This window comes from Rhinolophus sinicus, chromosome 3 (assembly GCF_057876585.1).
Source record: "Rhinolophus sinicus isolate RSI-liver-muscle chromosome 3, RSI-T2T, whole genome shotgun sequence".
NCBI classification, from domain to species: domain Eukaryota; kingdom Metazoa; phylum Chordata; class Mammalia; order Chiroptera; family Rhinolophidae; genus Rhinolophus; species Rhinolophus sinicus.
This window is the reverse complement of record NC_142503.1, coordinates 38484015-38497561: the sequence shown is the minus strand read 5'-3', so window position 1 is coordinate 38497561 and position 13547 is coordinate 38484015. Positions and strand designations below refer to the sequence as shown.

The 13547-nt window shown below is 38.9% G+C and overlaps 1 protein-coding gene across 3 annotated transcripts in view; it reads left to right on the top strand.

The window, feature by feature from the left end:
• The window catches only part of PDE4D (phosphodiesterase 4D), a 1272577-nt gene that overhangs the window by 46933 nt on the left and 1212097 nt on the right, over positions 1 to 13547 (top strand). For all 3 annotated transcript variants that reach the window (XM_019743390.3, XM_074328918.2, XM_019743396.3), the window contains one exon: positions 11511 to 11641. The gene's annotated coding sequence lies outside the window, so the exon portion shown is untranslated. The remainder of the gene's footprint in view (positions 1 to 11510; positions 11642 to 13547) is intronic.

Here is a 13547-nt window from a genome sequence, read left to right as displayed (position 1 = left end):
ATGAAAGTCCTCTATACAGAGGTGAGTGTTGAAGACATGAGATATATGCTAAAGAGAGTCTATAAAAGAAAAGACTGAATGTTGGAGCTGGTGGATGAGACTGGGTAGGAACAGTCAGAGAAGTTAAGAGAGACAGCAGGAGGGTGTGGAGTAAAGGAAAGGAAGAGATATGAGAATTTAAGGAAAATTTGCCCTTTCTTTGGGAGTCAAAGTAGGACAAATTTAGAGCAGAGACCTGAATGGTAATGAGTGGGTTCCCTGTGACCTTAGTGAGAATGGTTGTATTGATGTGTGAAGGCAGAAGCCTGTGTGCAGGGGCTCAAGAAGAGAATGGAAAGAGGAAATGTATTTCATGAAAGTAGATTATTCTTTCAAAATTTTTGCAATACATAAAAAGAATGAAATCTTACATTTGTGACAACATGGTTGGACCTAGCAGGTATTAATGCTAAGTGAAATAAGTCAGACTGAGAAAGACAAATACCATATGATCTCACCTATATGTGGAATCTAAAGAACCAAATAAATGAACAACAAAACAGAAACAGGCTCATTGATACGGCGAACAAATTGATAGTTGCAGGGCAGGGGGAGGTGGTAGGGGGCTGGGTAAAAAAGGTGAAGGAATAAGATGTACAAATTGTTAGTTACAAAATAGTCACAAGGTTGTAAAGAACAGCATGGAAAATATAATCAGTAATACTGCAACAATAGAACTATGTATAGTGCCAGGTGGGTACTAAACTAATTGGGATCAATGCGTAAATTATATAAATGTCTAACACTATGCTGTACATCTAAAACTAATATAAAATAATATTGAGTGTCAACTGTAACTGAAAAAAAATAATTAAAAAGGGATATTTGGCAATAAAAGGAGGGAGAACTTTGGGAAACGCAGGATCAAGAAATAATCTTTTCCCAACAGAGGCAATTGTCTTTGTCATCTAGGAGGGGAAAGGGATAAGCTGAAGATGCCACATGTTTCTGTAATGACAGAAAAGTCAAATAAAAGACCTTTCTTTCTTTTTTTTTTATTGTTAAAGATTGAAAATCCTGAAGTCTTGAGTTTTCTCTTTAAAATATTTACAGTTCCATTATGGATCTGTATTTGTTTCAATTTAAGTATTAATGTATTTATTATTGAATAAAATAGATTAAGTTATTAGCTAAAAAGTATATGCCATGTTTTTCCATGACTAGGCCCTATACTGGGGATGGGGATAGGGACGAGGCTGTATATCCTTGTTTAAGAAGCCTGGGATAAAAACAAAAAGAAAAAACAGAACTAACTGTAGGGAACAACGAAGGCATAGGATAAATAGAACAAAAGGCAAAAAGTAGGAAAGGAGGAAAAATTTGAAGTGGTAGCTAGAGAGGGGGATATCAGCATGTCTGATCTTGAAGATAAGACAACTGTAAGTGATGATGGGGCCGAAAATGTGATCAAACAACCCTTGGGTGAGACGAAGAGATTAGGCTGCCTTGGGTGATTTCCATCTTGTTGAGTTGCTCCTGACTGAGACACAGAATACAAAATTTCACTATTATGGTGCACAGAAGAAAAATCCATGTTTAAAAAGCTTTTGTAAAATGTTAAGCCAAGCCTTTATTTTTAAACATTGTCGTAAAGTCCGAGAGAGATTAATAGAGCTAATTCAGATCCCTTTAGGGAACACTTGGTATCTGCCTCTTGCCTTACATGCTCTATTAAGTGGAAATGAGAAAACCTATATAACTGAAATATCAATTTTGATACTAATTTTTGAATGAATGCATTTTTCAGTTCATTAATAGGAGACATCTTATTTACTTTTTCTGGAGAATCTCTGTCTTGAACAACAAGCAGATAATTTGTGGAATTAGTGGCTATTTCAGGAGGGTAAGTAAGGGGTCCTTTGTGCCCATTTTGTGCCTATGATTTAAAATAACGTTGCAGGCAAATACTTCCAGTCAAACTTGTAGATGGACATTGGCAATGGCAGATAACACAGCAAAAGAAGTGATCTGGTGCCTAGAGTATTGAAATAGTTAATTATAATGTCTCATGTTGATAACTTTCATTGATACATAACTTCAATACTTTCCAAATCCTTGTAAGCTTGAAAATCATATGAGTAATAAATGTTTATAGTAGAAAGCAGTTAAGTAACATGAACAGAAGTCTTGGACTTTCCCAAAGTGACCAGTGGGAATATCTCTGTGCACGTTCTGCCAAACTTGGTTTCAAGCTATTTCATGACAAATTTATGCTGGCACAAAGGGCATATCTTCTGTCTTACGATTTTTGGAAGTCATGATTTATGGAAGGTGAGCATTAAGCCTCACTTTTAAACCACTTAGGAAAATTATCTAAAGCTTAGTGAAAAGAACAATAAAGTAAGATAAATGAGATGTCAGTTACACATTTAGGAAGTAAGTGGGTTCATTTTCCACATTTGGGTCTGGTCTTTTTATCTTTAACGTGTACTGCTCTACTCCCTCCAAAGCCGTATCAGCCTGGTGGGTGGGAACTGGGAGCCCACACTAAGCACTGACTTGCTCCCTTGTGTCATGTGGAGGTTTTCAGCTGTCAAGATCAGAGGCAATCTTGTCAAGGCTCCACCCCCCGAGATCTGTGGGAACATCCCTGGAGACAGACAGCAGTTGCTTCCAGAAGTAGGGACACTCAATGCATATATTACTTTACTTAGCTGGGTACTGCTGAGCCAGAGGAGTAAAGCTCATTTCACCTCCTCTGCTCTATCACCAGCAGACCTCTCTGTGGTTTTGCCGTTGATGATAACAGCCAGGTTGATGACTGAAGTCCCGTGGTCACCCTTTCCGCTGACAAGGAGTCATTTCTATTTGATAGCAAATCTCAAATTTCAGTTATAAACTTAGGCTTATTTCTGATATAGTAGGCTGTTTGTAGAACACAACATTCAAGTTGATTGATTAGTATCGTTTGCTCCCTTCCATAGTCTGGATGAAGCAAAGATGAAGCTAGCAGCATTTTTTATCCTTTGAAAACATTCCTTTTATTTCACAAATAGAAAAATTGCATGGTTTCTTGGAGATGTTGATGTGTTCTCCTAGCAGGGTTGGGCTTCCATTCATTGTGAATCATTAATTGAACAAAAAGCTCACAGATCACAGTACATGTGAGATGGGGAGGAGAGGGGAGAGAAGGGAAAGAAGTGAGTTAAAATTTCATTGAAAGGAACAGTTTTATCATCGGATTAGAAACTCAAGTCCATCAATAAAAAATGGATTATTCTAAAGTGTCCATAAACTTGCTGCATGTGCGTCCTTTTGTTTCTGAATAAAGCTCAAATTGTTTCTCACAAAAGGGAATGAATACAGAAGCCTTCCAGGATGAGTTGGAATTGGCAGTGGGTTGGAGCTTGGCCATGGCAGCAAAGGACAGCTGTTGGTTGTGGCGCCGCCTTGTGCCAGGGTGCTGGGCAGAACATCTTTAGTTCTCTCTGGGAAGATTCCGGTGTGGGAGCAGGCTGGGAAAAACAGAGCACGAGGGCGTGGCGGCATCCTGGTCGGACAGCATCCCAGGCTGTGTTACTCTAGTTGAGCTTCTCCAGGGGTTAGAATGTTTTGCTTTCATAGTTTCTGGATTGTTTACTAAGGGTAGAATTGTCCTGGCCTCACCTCTGACCTGCTGATTTAGTCTCTGTGGGGTGCTGCTTGGGAATCTGTATGTTAGAGAAGCTCTCAGGGTAATTATAATGCGTGGTCATGTTTAAATTATGGTAGACAGTGGGACAAACTGACTGGAAGCATTGTAGGAAGTAAGTGTGTGTGTGTGTGTGTGTGTGTGTGTGTGTGTGTGTGTGTTGCCACAGCTGTGAGATGAAATCAGGCTCCTGGAGTTTGCCAAGAAGCAGCAAGGGAGACACGTCAACCAGGTGCCAAGGACGTGGCCTTTGGCCTTACCAGAAACTCCCTCCTTTAGGGTGTGAGCTTCTGGAAAACACTAACTGGTCCTGATTAAATCATACACTCAGGCCCAGTGCAGGGTTGGCTCCAGAAAAGGCCATCATAATATTTTCTTTTAAAGTTCTGTTTACTATCTAGGTTTTATTTTCTATCTTATACAAGAATCCTAGTATCTAACTGTCTTAGTATGTTTTCAGATGTCCAACACTTCTCTGATTTTTTAAGTTTCCCCTTTATTTTCTATTGCATTTAATAGAATGCCAATCTATGATTTAAGAGACTGAATCTCCTTTGCAGATAAACAACAGACGCTGGAACTGTTAATACCTATGATGCTTTCTATTATATATACATGTTGTACATGATAAGAATGAAACTTTTTCTACTTCATTGGTGCACCCAGAATAAACACTCTCTCATGAGGGGGAAAAAGGAGCCTGAAGGGGAAGAAAAATGCAATGGATGGCAATGGATGCCAATTATTTACGGAACTCAGTGTTACTGAGAGATCTTTATAAGGGAAGCCACGACCTGTGGTTTAGTGTGGAGGGCATGACTTTATATCCCAGTTTGCAGGATGGTCCTGGCTTCACCAGTTGAACTGGTATCCCATTTGGTTGGGGTCTCTTATATTCAGCAGTGTCCTGGTTTGTATAATAAGTTATGCAGTAGCTGTGAGTATAGGAGAAAGATAAAAAAAGGTTTCTTGGGATTTGTGAATAGCACTCAGTCTGTGATTTATCTCATTCCAGAACCACCACTTATGTTTGTGGGCCCTACCAGAGGCCCTCGTGTCCCAAAGCCTTTCTCTTCCTGTCCTGGATCTACCATGCAACTGGAGAAGCCTTATAGGAATGTATGTCGACAAGCCAGTCTGCTCACTCAAGTTTTATTCACATCCATAGCCCAATAGCTAGCTGCCCACGGTCATCCCTCAGTCCTAGGGGCCTGCCCTTGGGAGGGTGAAGACCCACACAGGCCCCGGAGGCTGGCTTTGGACCATTTGCGACAGGGAATCATAGGGACATGGGTACCTGGGGAATGGTGCCCAGGTGGGTATGTCCTCCCACCTTGCAGACTCCTAGCCCCATGGGGAGGCGAGTTTAGAGGAGCGCCCTGAATCACGCGCCCCACATTAGTGTTATCGTCTGTCCCGCCTCTGCTTCTCAGTGATCCTGCTTCGAACATATCGTTGAACATCCCAGGAAAGCAGGCTCACTCTGTACTTCTGAAGTGTTTGGGATAAGAACACGTCGGACGTTGATACCACTTGGTCACGTGACTGAGGGCCAGGGACATCCTGCATCTGGCCTGATAGAAATCCTTTGTCTTAGCTTCCAGCTGGCTTCTCCTTAAGTGACATATATTTATGATAACTCCATTTTTCAGGTTGAAACAAAAACTTAGATTATATGGCTTATTGTTTTCAAAGTCACCCAAAGCGAAGGCACCTCTCTCCCCAGTATGTTTCATCAATGGAAATTTGGTGACTATTTTCTTTGTTTGTTGGTATGTTCCACCAGGCGTGTAAATGTGAAGACAGGAAAACTGTTTGCTCAGCCATTCCCATTGTAGTTGTGTTTATCTGAGGATCAGTCAAATGGAAAGACTTTCATTTCTTGTTTGATTACAGAATCAAATCTTTTACCATTTTAGATACTTGTGCGTCTATTTGTGGAACTCCTTGAGTAATTAATTATTAAAGTCAATGAACACTTTCTCCTTTTTCTCCTTATCTCATAAGGACTGAACAAACTCGCCGGGCAGTATTTTCCTGGACTAGGAGTACTTTCCTGTTTTGTGGGTTATTGGGTGCCGTGTACAAAGGGTCACTGTACATAGCACAGAGACTGTGCACCACACAATCCTGGAGGTAAATTTCATAAAGCGTATAAATGGGATTGTGAAAAGTGGCAGGCCTGCTTATGCAGTTTGGTCAGGAATGCCTCATGGCTATGAACTCCACAACAGGCCCAGTTTTTCTCCTTTTTCTTTCACTTATCATAAATATATGGAGAAGATGAGTGTTTGCGGAGAGGAGGTGAAAATCGTTTATTTTCTACTCTTGTCTTCATTTTTTCTGAAGGAACTCATTCTCCTTCTAGTAGCGATGTAGGTGTAGGAAAATAGAAGCCACTAAGGATGTACAGAAGGATTTTTATATAATCAATAATTTTGGCCAATAATTGCAGCAAAAATATGTTTTCAAACTCCTGCTCTGTCCTGGTGGTTGTGTCCATTAGCTTTGCTGGGGTTTGAGCAGCTATGGCTTTTTCAATTTAATAGGTGGTTCAGTATGTGATTTCTCTGGAAATAGTGTAAAGCATACTTTACACTTAATAGTGTAATAGCATTAAGTGTAAAGTATGCTTTAGTGTAATAACATATGAAAATGTGTTATTGCCCATTGATAACCAGTAAAACTTGTACCAAGTCACACTGCTTTGGGTAGTAGAAATTATCCAGTAGAAAAGTGCTCTTTGTATCCAAGCTTTAAAGAAACGAATCTACCTCTATTTGATCATAACTAGGGACTTAACTGAGCAGGATTTATTATTCAGATTTTGCTTGTTACATTTTTGGTTGTCAGTGGTGATAGAATGAGGATGGGGCACATTTGGATTGCAGAATAAGTACCAGATGGGTCTGGTGAGCAGCGTATGAGCTTACTCATGATCTTTGTGTGCTGCTCATTACCACTTCTCTTCTTTGATTATCTGGAAACTTCCATGTTTAATAATTTAATTCATCCCTATCAACTCCAGCCTCCTGTGGCAGTCTGAACACCAGGCTTGATAAAATCCAGATATGTTGTAATTCTCTTTTATCAACCTAAGAGAGAACTTCTCAAAGACTGCTGACTTCTACATCTCGAAAAGCATTCACTGTGGGAATTCTGATGTATAATGAAGCCCAGGGTGGGATTGCAAATAGAATTTAAGCAAGCAAGCATGACATACATTCTTAACTATTTTCCAAAAAAGAAAATAGTAGAAGAGAGGTAATTTGAAAATAGAAGCTATCAAATAGCGATGGATGGCTCATAGCCCTAGTAGTTCTCACGAGTGCTTACTGGAGAGTCTGACATATTAGATGCTCAACAAAGTGTTTGTTAACTGAATGAATGAATGGATCTGATCTTGTCCTGAGAAATTCCAAAGTGGAGAGAACACCTGGCATGAATGGTCACATCAACCACACATACTGAGCACTGTTGCGTTGCGTGCTCTCCCGCACATTCACGTACTGTTTGATGTAGTCTTTGCTGAAACAAATCCCATTTTATAGATGACACCAAGGCTCAAAGAAGGATTGAACAACTTCCTCATGGCCACTAAGCACTGCAATAGAAATGTGTGCCTTCTGACTCCAAGTCTAGGGATCTGGGACTTCAAAGATTAACTGGCTGTTTGAAGTCATGGGCGAGAGCAACGTAAATAAGCATCTGGAAAAACTGAAGCAGAATCGCTGTTCATCCTTATGTAGAGAATAAATCTAACGTTTGAGGACCTTGATCATTGACAAAAATAAGACTTAAAAGATAAAGGCACATAGAACCTAAAAAAAATCTTTCAAAAGGCCCAAGTTCTGGGCATTGGAAAAATGAGGGAGCAGAGAAGAAAGGGAATGTGTCTAAGTTCTTCCAAGCTATTTCTTTTGCTCTTCAAATCAAGTCTTCTGTCTCTTACTCAAAATTTCAGAGTAAGCTCATCTGAGACTTTGGAAAAGTATTAGAAGTCAGGAGGGAACAGGCCTTGTAACTCATCCATTTGCATCCTTGTGTTACTTTGTAATGTTATTAAGCCTTTTTCATTTCACATAGATTCTGTCTCTTCAACTGTGCTGCAAACCTGTTAGGACAAGTTTCTTCTCTCTCTTATCTCTTTCTTGCACCCTATCCATAGGCAGAGGCCTCTCAGAGGGACTGGCAGTTGCCTGCATGATATATTCGAGATGTTTCAAGAAGCTTCTGTGCCCCCATTGGCCAGATCCTATGTTTGCAAATATATACATCTCCTATTGGAGTCATTCCTACATATTAAGGAATGATGTGTTCTCAAGGCCCTGTTCATTAACTAACAATGGCTTATTCAGCTAACACTCATTAACCCACTGGTACAAGGTGGGTAGTTTATTCTGTTACTTGACCACGACCAGATAAAACCCGGAAAAGATGAGAAAAAAGTTGACTGATGGTAGAAAGGGGGAAATACTGGAAAAGAATATTTTCTTGGCAAAGTGGATCTTCCTTTGTTCCCATGGAAACAACTCAGGCATGTCGGGGTGAGGTGTATCAGAAGGGAGAACAAGAGAGAAGGTCACCATTAAATTTGGCTTCTCGCCTTGAATTAGCCTTGGCCCATGATACTTTGTAGACTGACAGTCGGGAAGGAGAAACTGAGACAGAAACTTTGCTCTCTGCCTGGTCACTACTTAACAGCTCGCAAAGCTTTTCTTTGTGCTAGCTTGTTCTTAAGCAGCATGTGTGTTGTATCTAGCATTTTCTTGCTGAAGGAAATGCATCCTCTTGTGCTAACTGTAGACTCCATGGTATTAAAATAAAAATCATTTGATCAGCTGAGCTGAAATAATTTTAGCACTTAGGTTGGTTATTTTCACTATATATTACAACCAGTACTATCCAGTCTGGCTGCCTGGAATATGAGATGACAGCTAATTAGACTTTCTGGCTAACCCAGATTAGAAATATCACATCAATAGTAGTAACACCCTTTGCCCTTGGACAAGAGGGCCTCTTGCCCCAAGTCCCTTGCTTTAAAGGGCCCCACTCTGGCCTTCCTTCAGCTGTGCCACATCCCCTGAGGAGAGGATTCTGTAGGGCCAGGGGATTGTTGTCCATCCAAAGCACCCTCACCCTCGCTTCTACATCACTCAGGACCTTATCTCCTGGCTACATGATCCCCAAATTACTTCCATAGCCTGTATGGGTCTCTTTTGGGGTCAAATATCCCCAGGGTGAGCACTGCTAGGACCAGAGTGTGGAGCTGGGTGTGGATCCTGAATGTGCAGGCTGAGTGTCCTCCTGAGTGTGTGCAGGGCCCCTCACATTGCAGAACAGAGGTAAAGTTGGGAAAGAGAAGCAGAGTGGGGTTACTGATTGGGGGCCTTTGGCTCCACAGGTTTTATGAATAGGCTAGAATTTCAAACTCTGTAGTGGGAAACCATTTAAAACTGTCAATTCATCTTGACTTTGGGAAACTAGGCTTTAAATTGACCACTAAGGTCCTTGCATGGCTTCCTGGTCTGCATGTGGAGCAACAGTGGTTTACTGTACTGTGGATATTAATGATGTAAGAACTACCATGTTTCCCCGAAAATAAGACCTAGCTAGACCATCAACTCTAATGCATCTTTTGGAGCAAAAATTAATATAAGACCCAGTCTTAATATAATATAAGACCGGGTCTTATATAATATAGTATAATATAATATAATATAATATAATATAATATAATATAATATAATATAATATAATATAATATAATTAATATAATAATACCCGATCTTATATAACATAAGACCGGTCTTATATTATATAATATAATATAGTATAATATAAGACCCGGTCTTGTAGTACAATAAGACCAGGTCTTATATTAATTTTTAGCATAAGCTCCAAAAAACACATTAGAGCTGATGGTCCGGCTAGGTCTTATTTTTGGGGAAGCACAGTAGGAATGGCTGTTCTCTAGAGGTATTCCTAGGGAGCTGCTATGGGTGGTGGTGGTGACCGCTGTTATTATTTCATGGACAATGAAATATTTTATTTTCTTGTAAATTTATCTTTGTCCTTGAATACTGAACTGTAAAGGTGTGTGTATGTGTTCTAGCAACTTAAAGAGTCTAGTTATTGAGCTCTGGTTACTAAAATTTTTACTTGCACCTTGTTCAGAGTCTTACACTTATGTGGGCATATTTTTATCCTTTTTCCTATCTCCATTGTAATGTATGGTCTTCGAGCTCAGGAAGATGATTCATATGTCACTTTAAAATATAATATTTCTTTCTTTGTCTCTTTCCTCCCTCCTTTCCTTCTGAGTTATATTTATGTCTATCATCTCCCAGGCCTGGTGTTAGAATTTCTCTTGTACTTATTTTTTAATGAGAACACATGATTGTTTAACATGTCATCATCTAGTGTTTAGTAAATTCATAATAGAAAATAAATTTGTTCCTTCATAAATATTTAGAGATTTAAAGTTATTTCAATATCCAAATATTTCACCTATTTCTTTGTTTCTGGAGAGAAACAATAGTTTATCACCATAGAAAAAAATGTATGAGAAAAATTTCAAATTTTATACATAGAGTTGTGTACTATTATTTAAACCTCTTCTTTAGTTCTCTTAACTATACATACCTTTGTGTGTATCATCTCTTACTGTAAGTACTTTGCCCTGCTCCCCACTCATACTCCCATGTCTCTAGGTTTTTGCCACTCTCTCCTTATTATTCTCTCTTTCTTTCTTCCTCTTTCTGTCCCCCTACTCTGCTCCTTCCACACACCCTTCTCTACCTGCTTCTTTCTTGTTTTACACTATCTCAGATATGTACCCTTTGTCTGGGTTTATACCCACCAGGAGAAGGGCCAACCATCTTTTAATGAAGCAAATGGCATCCCGGTGTGAGCTCCTAAGTCAAAGAGCTAGAGAATCATTTGGTTTCAGGGTTGTCAGAACCTTTGAGATTGATCACCTAGCAGGGTCCTCCTCGTTTTGTGCCTGAGAAGACAAGTCCTGTGAATTATATAAATGTCCCAAGGCTACACAATGATCAGGCTCTGTAGCTCCTATTTCCCAGTTCAGTCCTTTTCTTGAAAATAGCGTCTGAATATATATTCAAGTAAATATAAATAAGCCATCATAAGTTATAGACTTATTTATGTGTCCTCCTGTGGTACCAAGAAAGGGAAAAAAGGGGAGGGGCATGGACACAAAAGAACATAAGAGATGCCTTGATAAGTTGTTTCCTCAAAAGATCACTAAAAGATGGTTTAGAAATAGCCAGTAAGAAGTATACACAAATAAGTTGAGACAAGTTACCGCAGAGACGAGTGTATTTAAGTTAGAGGGCAGAAGTACATTCGTTAGCATATGCAGAGAAAGAGGAGCTTTATATCTTACAACTGGAAAATAAAGGAGTTGATCCTTTTCCTATTTTGTGGCAAAACGCACAGCAATCCTATTTTAGCACATAAATTAAAATTAGTATACTATAATTTACTCGTGTTAATATAAATTTAAAACTTCAGGCTAGACCAGCTGTAATCATATTCCCAAAGATCTCCATTTTATCATTATTTACAGCTAACAAGACATTTATGATCTCTTTTTGGTTGTCTCTGGTGGAACATTGTTGGCAAAGCTTTCCTGACTTGAAATTCTCATGTGCATGGAAATCTAGTTAGGAAAATGAGTAAATCAATAACTTCTCCTAAGAGGATAATCTCTCCTTTGTGACATAAATTAGATATCCATTCACGTCTATGGAATAATTCCCAGTTTTGCAATGAAATAATCTGATATGCACAAGCAAACATGCCAATCTCTTTTTAGTCTAGGAGAATTCAGTCAACTTTCTACTTGAACAAAGAAGCTATGTTTTTAAATAGATGCATCATTTTCTCAAAATTGGATTATAAAGAGCTGATCTGAGCTGCAATCAGATGGATAATTAAACAGCAAAGGTAAGAGACTTCTGACTGTGCATGTTTACTATGTTAATTGAAAAAATAAATTCTGATCTTTTTAATTCTAAGGGTAATTTTACCAACATGCATGTATAATGCATGGCTTCACATTTTAATGTTGAAGTTGCTGGTACATTTGAAACTAGCTTTCTTACATGGGATGGACAAAATTTGATTGAAGAAATTTGATCTCATTTTATGTTTTTCTAGAGCGTATGTAGTTGAATGAAAAAATGAAGATGCTACTTTAAAGGTTCTTAAATTTTGTTGTTTCCTCTTTTAGCTGTGATGCTTTGTTTTCTCAGATCTGTTCAGTAATCTGGAATATTTCCTGGACTGACTTTGAAAATGCTGGGAAATGCTCCCTCTTTCTCAGCATAGCTGTTGCCTCTGAAGTGTCATAGGTTTTTTTTTGTTTTTTTTTTCTGTTTGTTTGTTTTTGTTTTTTAACTTTATTTATTGCAGTTATTACTTTTTACTTCATGTTGTAGTAGATTGGCTTGCAAATATGTCTTCCATACCAAATTTTAAGTTCTTTGAAGGTAGGGTCTGTATCTTCTTATTTACCCAAGGCCTTTCCTTTGGTTGGTGAAATGTTTGTGGAATTGGTGAATGCACATAAGACATACATTGCTCTCTGAGAGTGTACAGATACATGGCGGTGATGGGCTGGATAACTGACTGGCCAGTTTACACCTACCCAAGGATTCAGAGACAACATAGTCATGACATCCTGTAGATTAGATTGTTGCTTTGAGCAAAGATGAAGTGTAAATGTGGCTTTGTGGTCCAGCCTTTTTTCAGTGTGATTGAAAACAGTTCAATATGATTAATTACATTGAAAATGAGTGGGAAATTAGATGATACTTAGGTTAGTTGACTAGTATCTGGACTTTGTCCTTGGTTTTTTGGACAACTAGTCTTTCAGATATTTAAATTCTAAGGGCTGAGTATTCTTGATTGTAGAGTCAAGTCCTGAGGCTTTTAATCTTTTAACCCTTTCCAAGGGAAGGGATAAAAAATATAATTGTGCTTTTGCTGTTAATTAAAACTTCCTATGAAACTTTTCAGACACTTTTTTGGGCTAATGAGAAAAACTGGACACTTTTCTGGGCTTTTGAGAGTTGTAAGAAGAGTTCTTTATTATTGTCATTACATAATAATAATAATTGCAAGTTCATTTCACTTTTATGTAGCATTAATTTTGCAACAAGCATAGCAAGACATCACCAACACTTCCTGGTCAGTAAAGATGCTGTGATCAGTCCTGCTGTAGAATATTACTGAACTGATAGTGCAATCAGTCCGGTTTCCCACTTTTGGCTTTGTAGAGAGTCCAGCAGTAGGTCCTATGGAATCAGGAATAAAAGGACACTCTTCTTTGGCTTTTCCAAATCTTGTAACACCCTTTAAGCTCCGAGGAGTTTTCCCCTTGGGAGGAATAGGGTGGTTCCAACGTCTTTAACGTCTACAGACTGTTGCTCAAATTCTGCCTTTAATCCTTCTGTGGATGGGAAAATAAAGAAATCTATTATGACTTCCCTAAGGCCAACAGTTTGGGGAGAGCTGGGAAAACTAGGTTTAGAACCCAAGTTTCTCCTATTATGAATATATTACATTGTGAACTCACTTGGAGCAAACTTGGGTTGTCTTAGAAGTAGTGAAGAGACCAATAAAGAGAGATAGGGACAAAAACAGATGGTCAAAGGCAGTAGCAGAAATATGTGCCTCATGTAATTTTCATATGTGAGCATCTAGGGGTTGTGGCAAGTGCCGGGACTTGTCCTCCACAGGGTGGTTGGAAAGCTTTGGAAAGCCTGGCCTGGGGAGTATCAGTTCATTCATTTCCTTTATAAACACAAGTGCTTACTGAATGCAGAGCAGTATCTTCAATACTTGAACA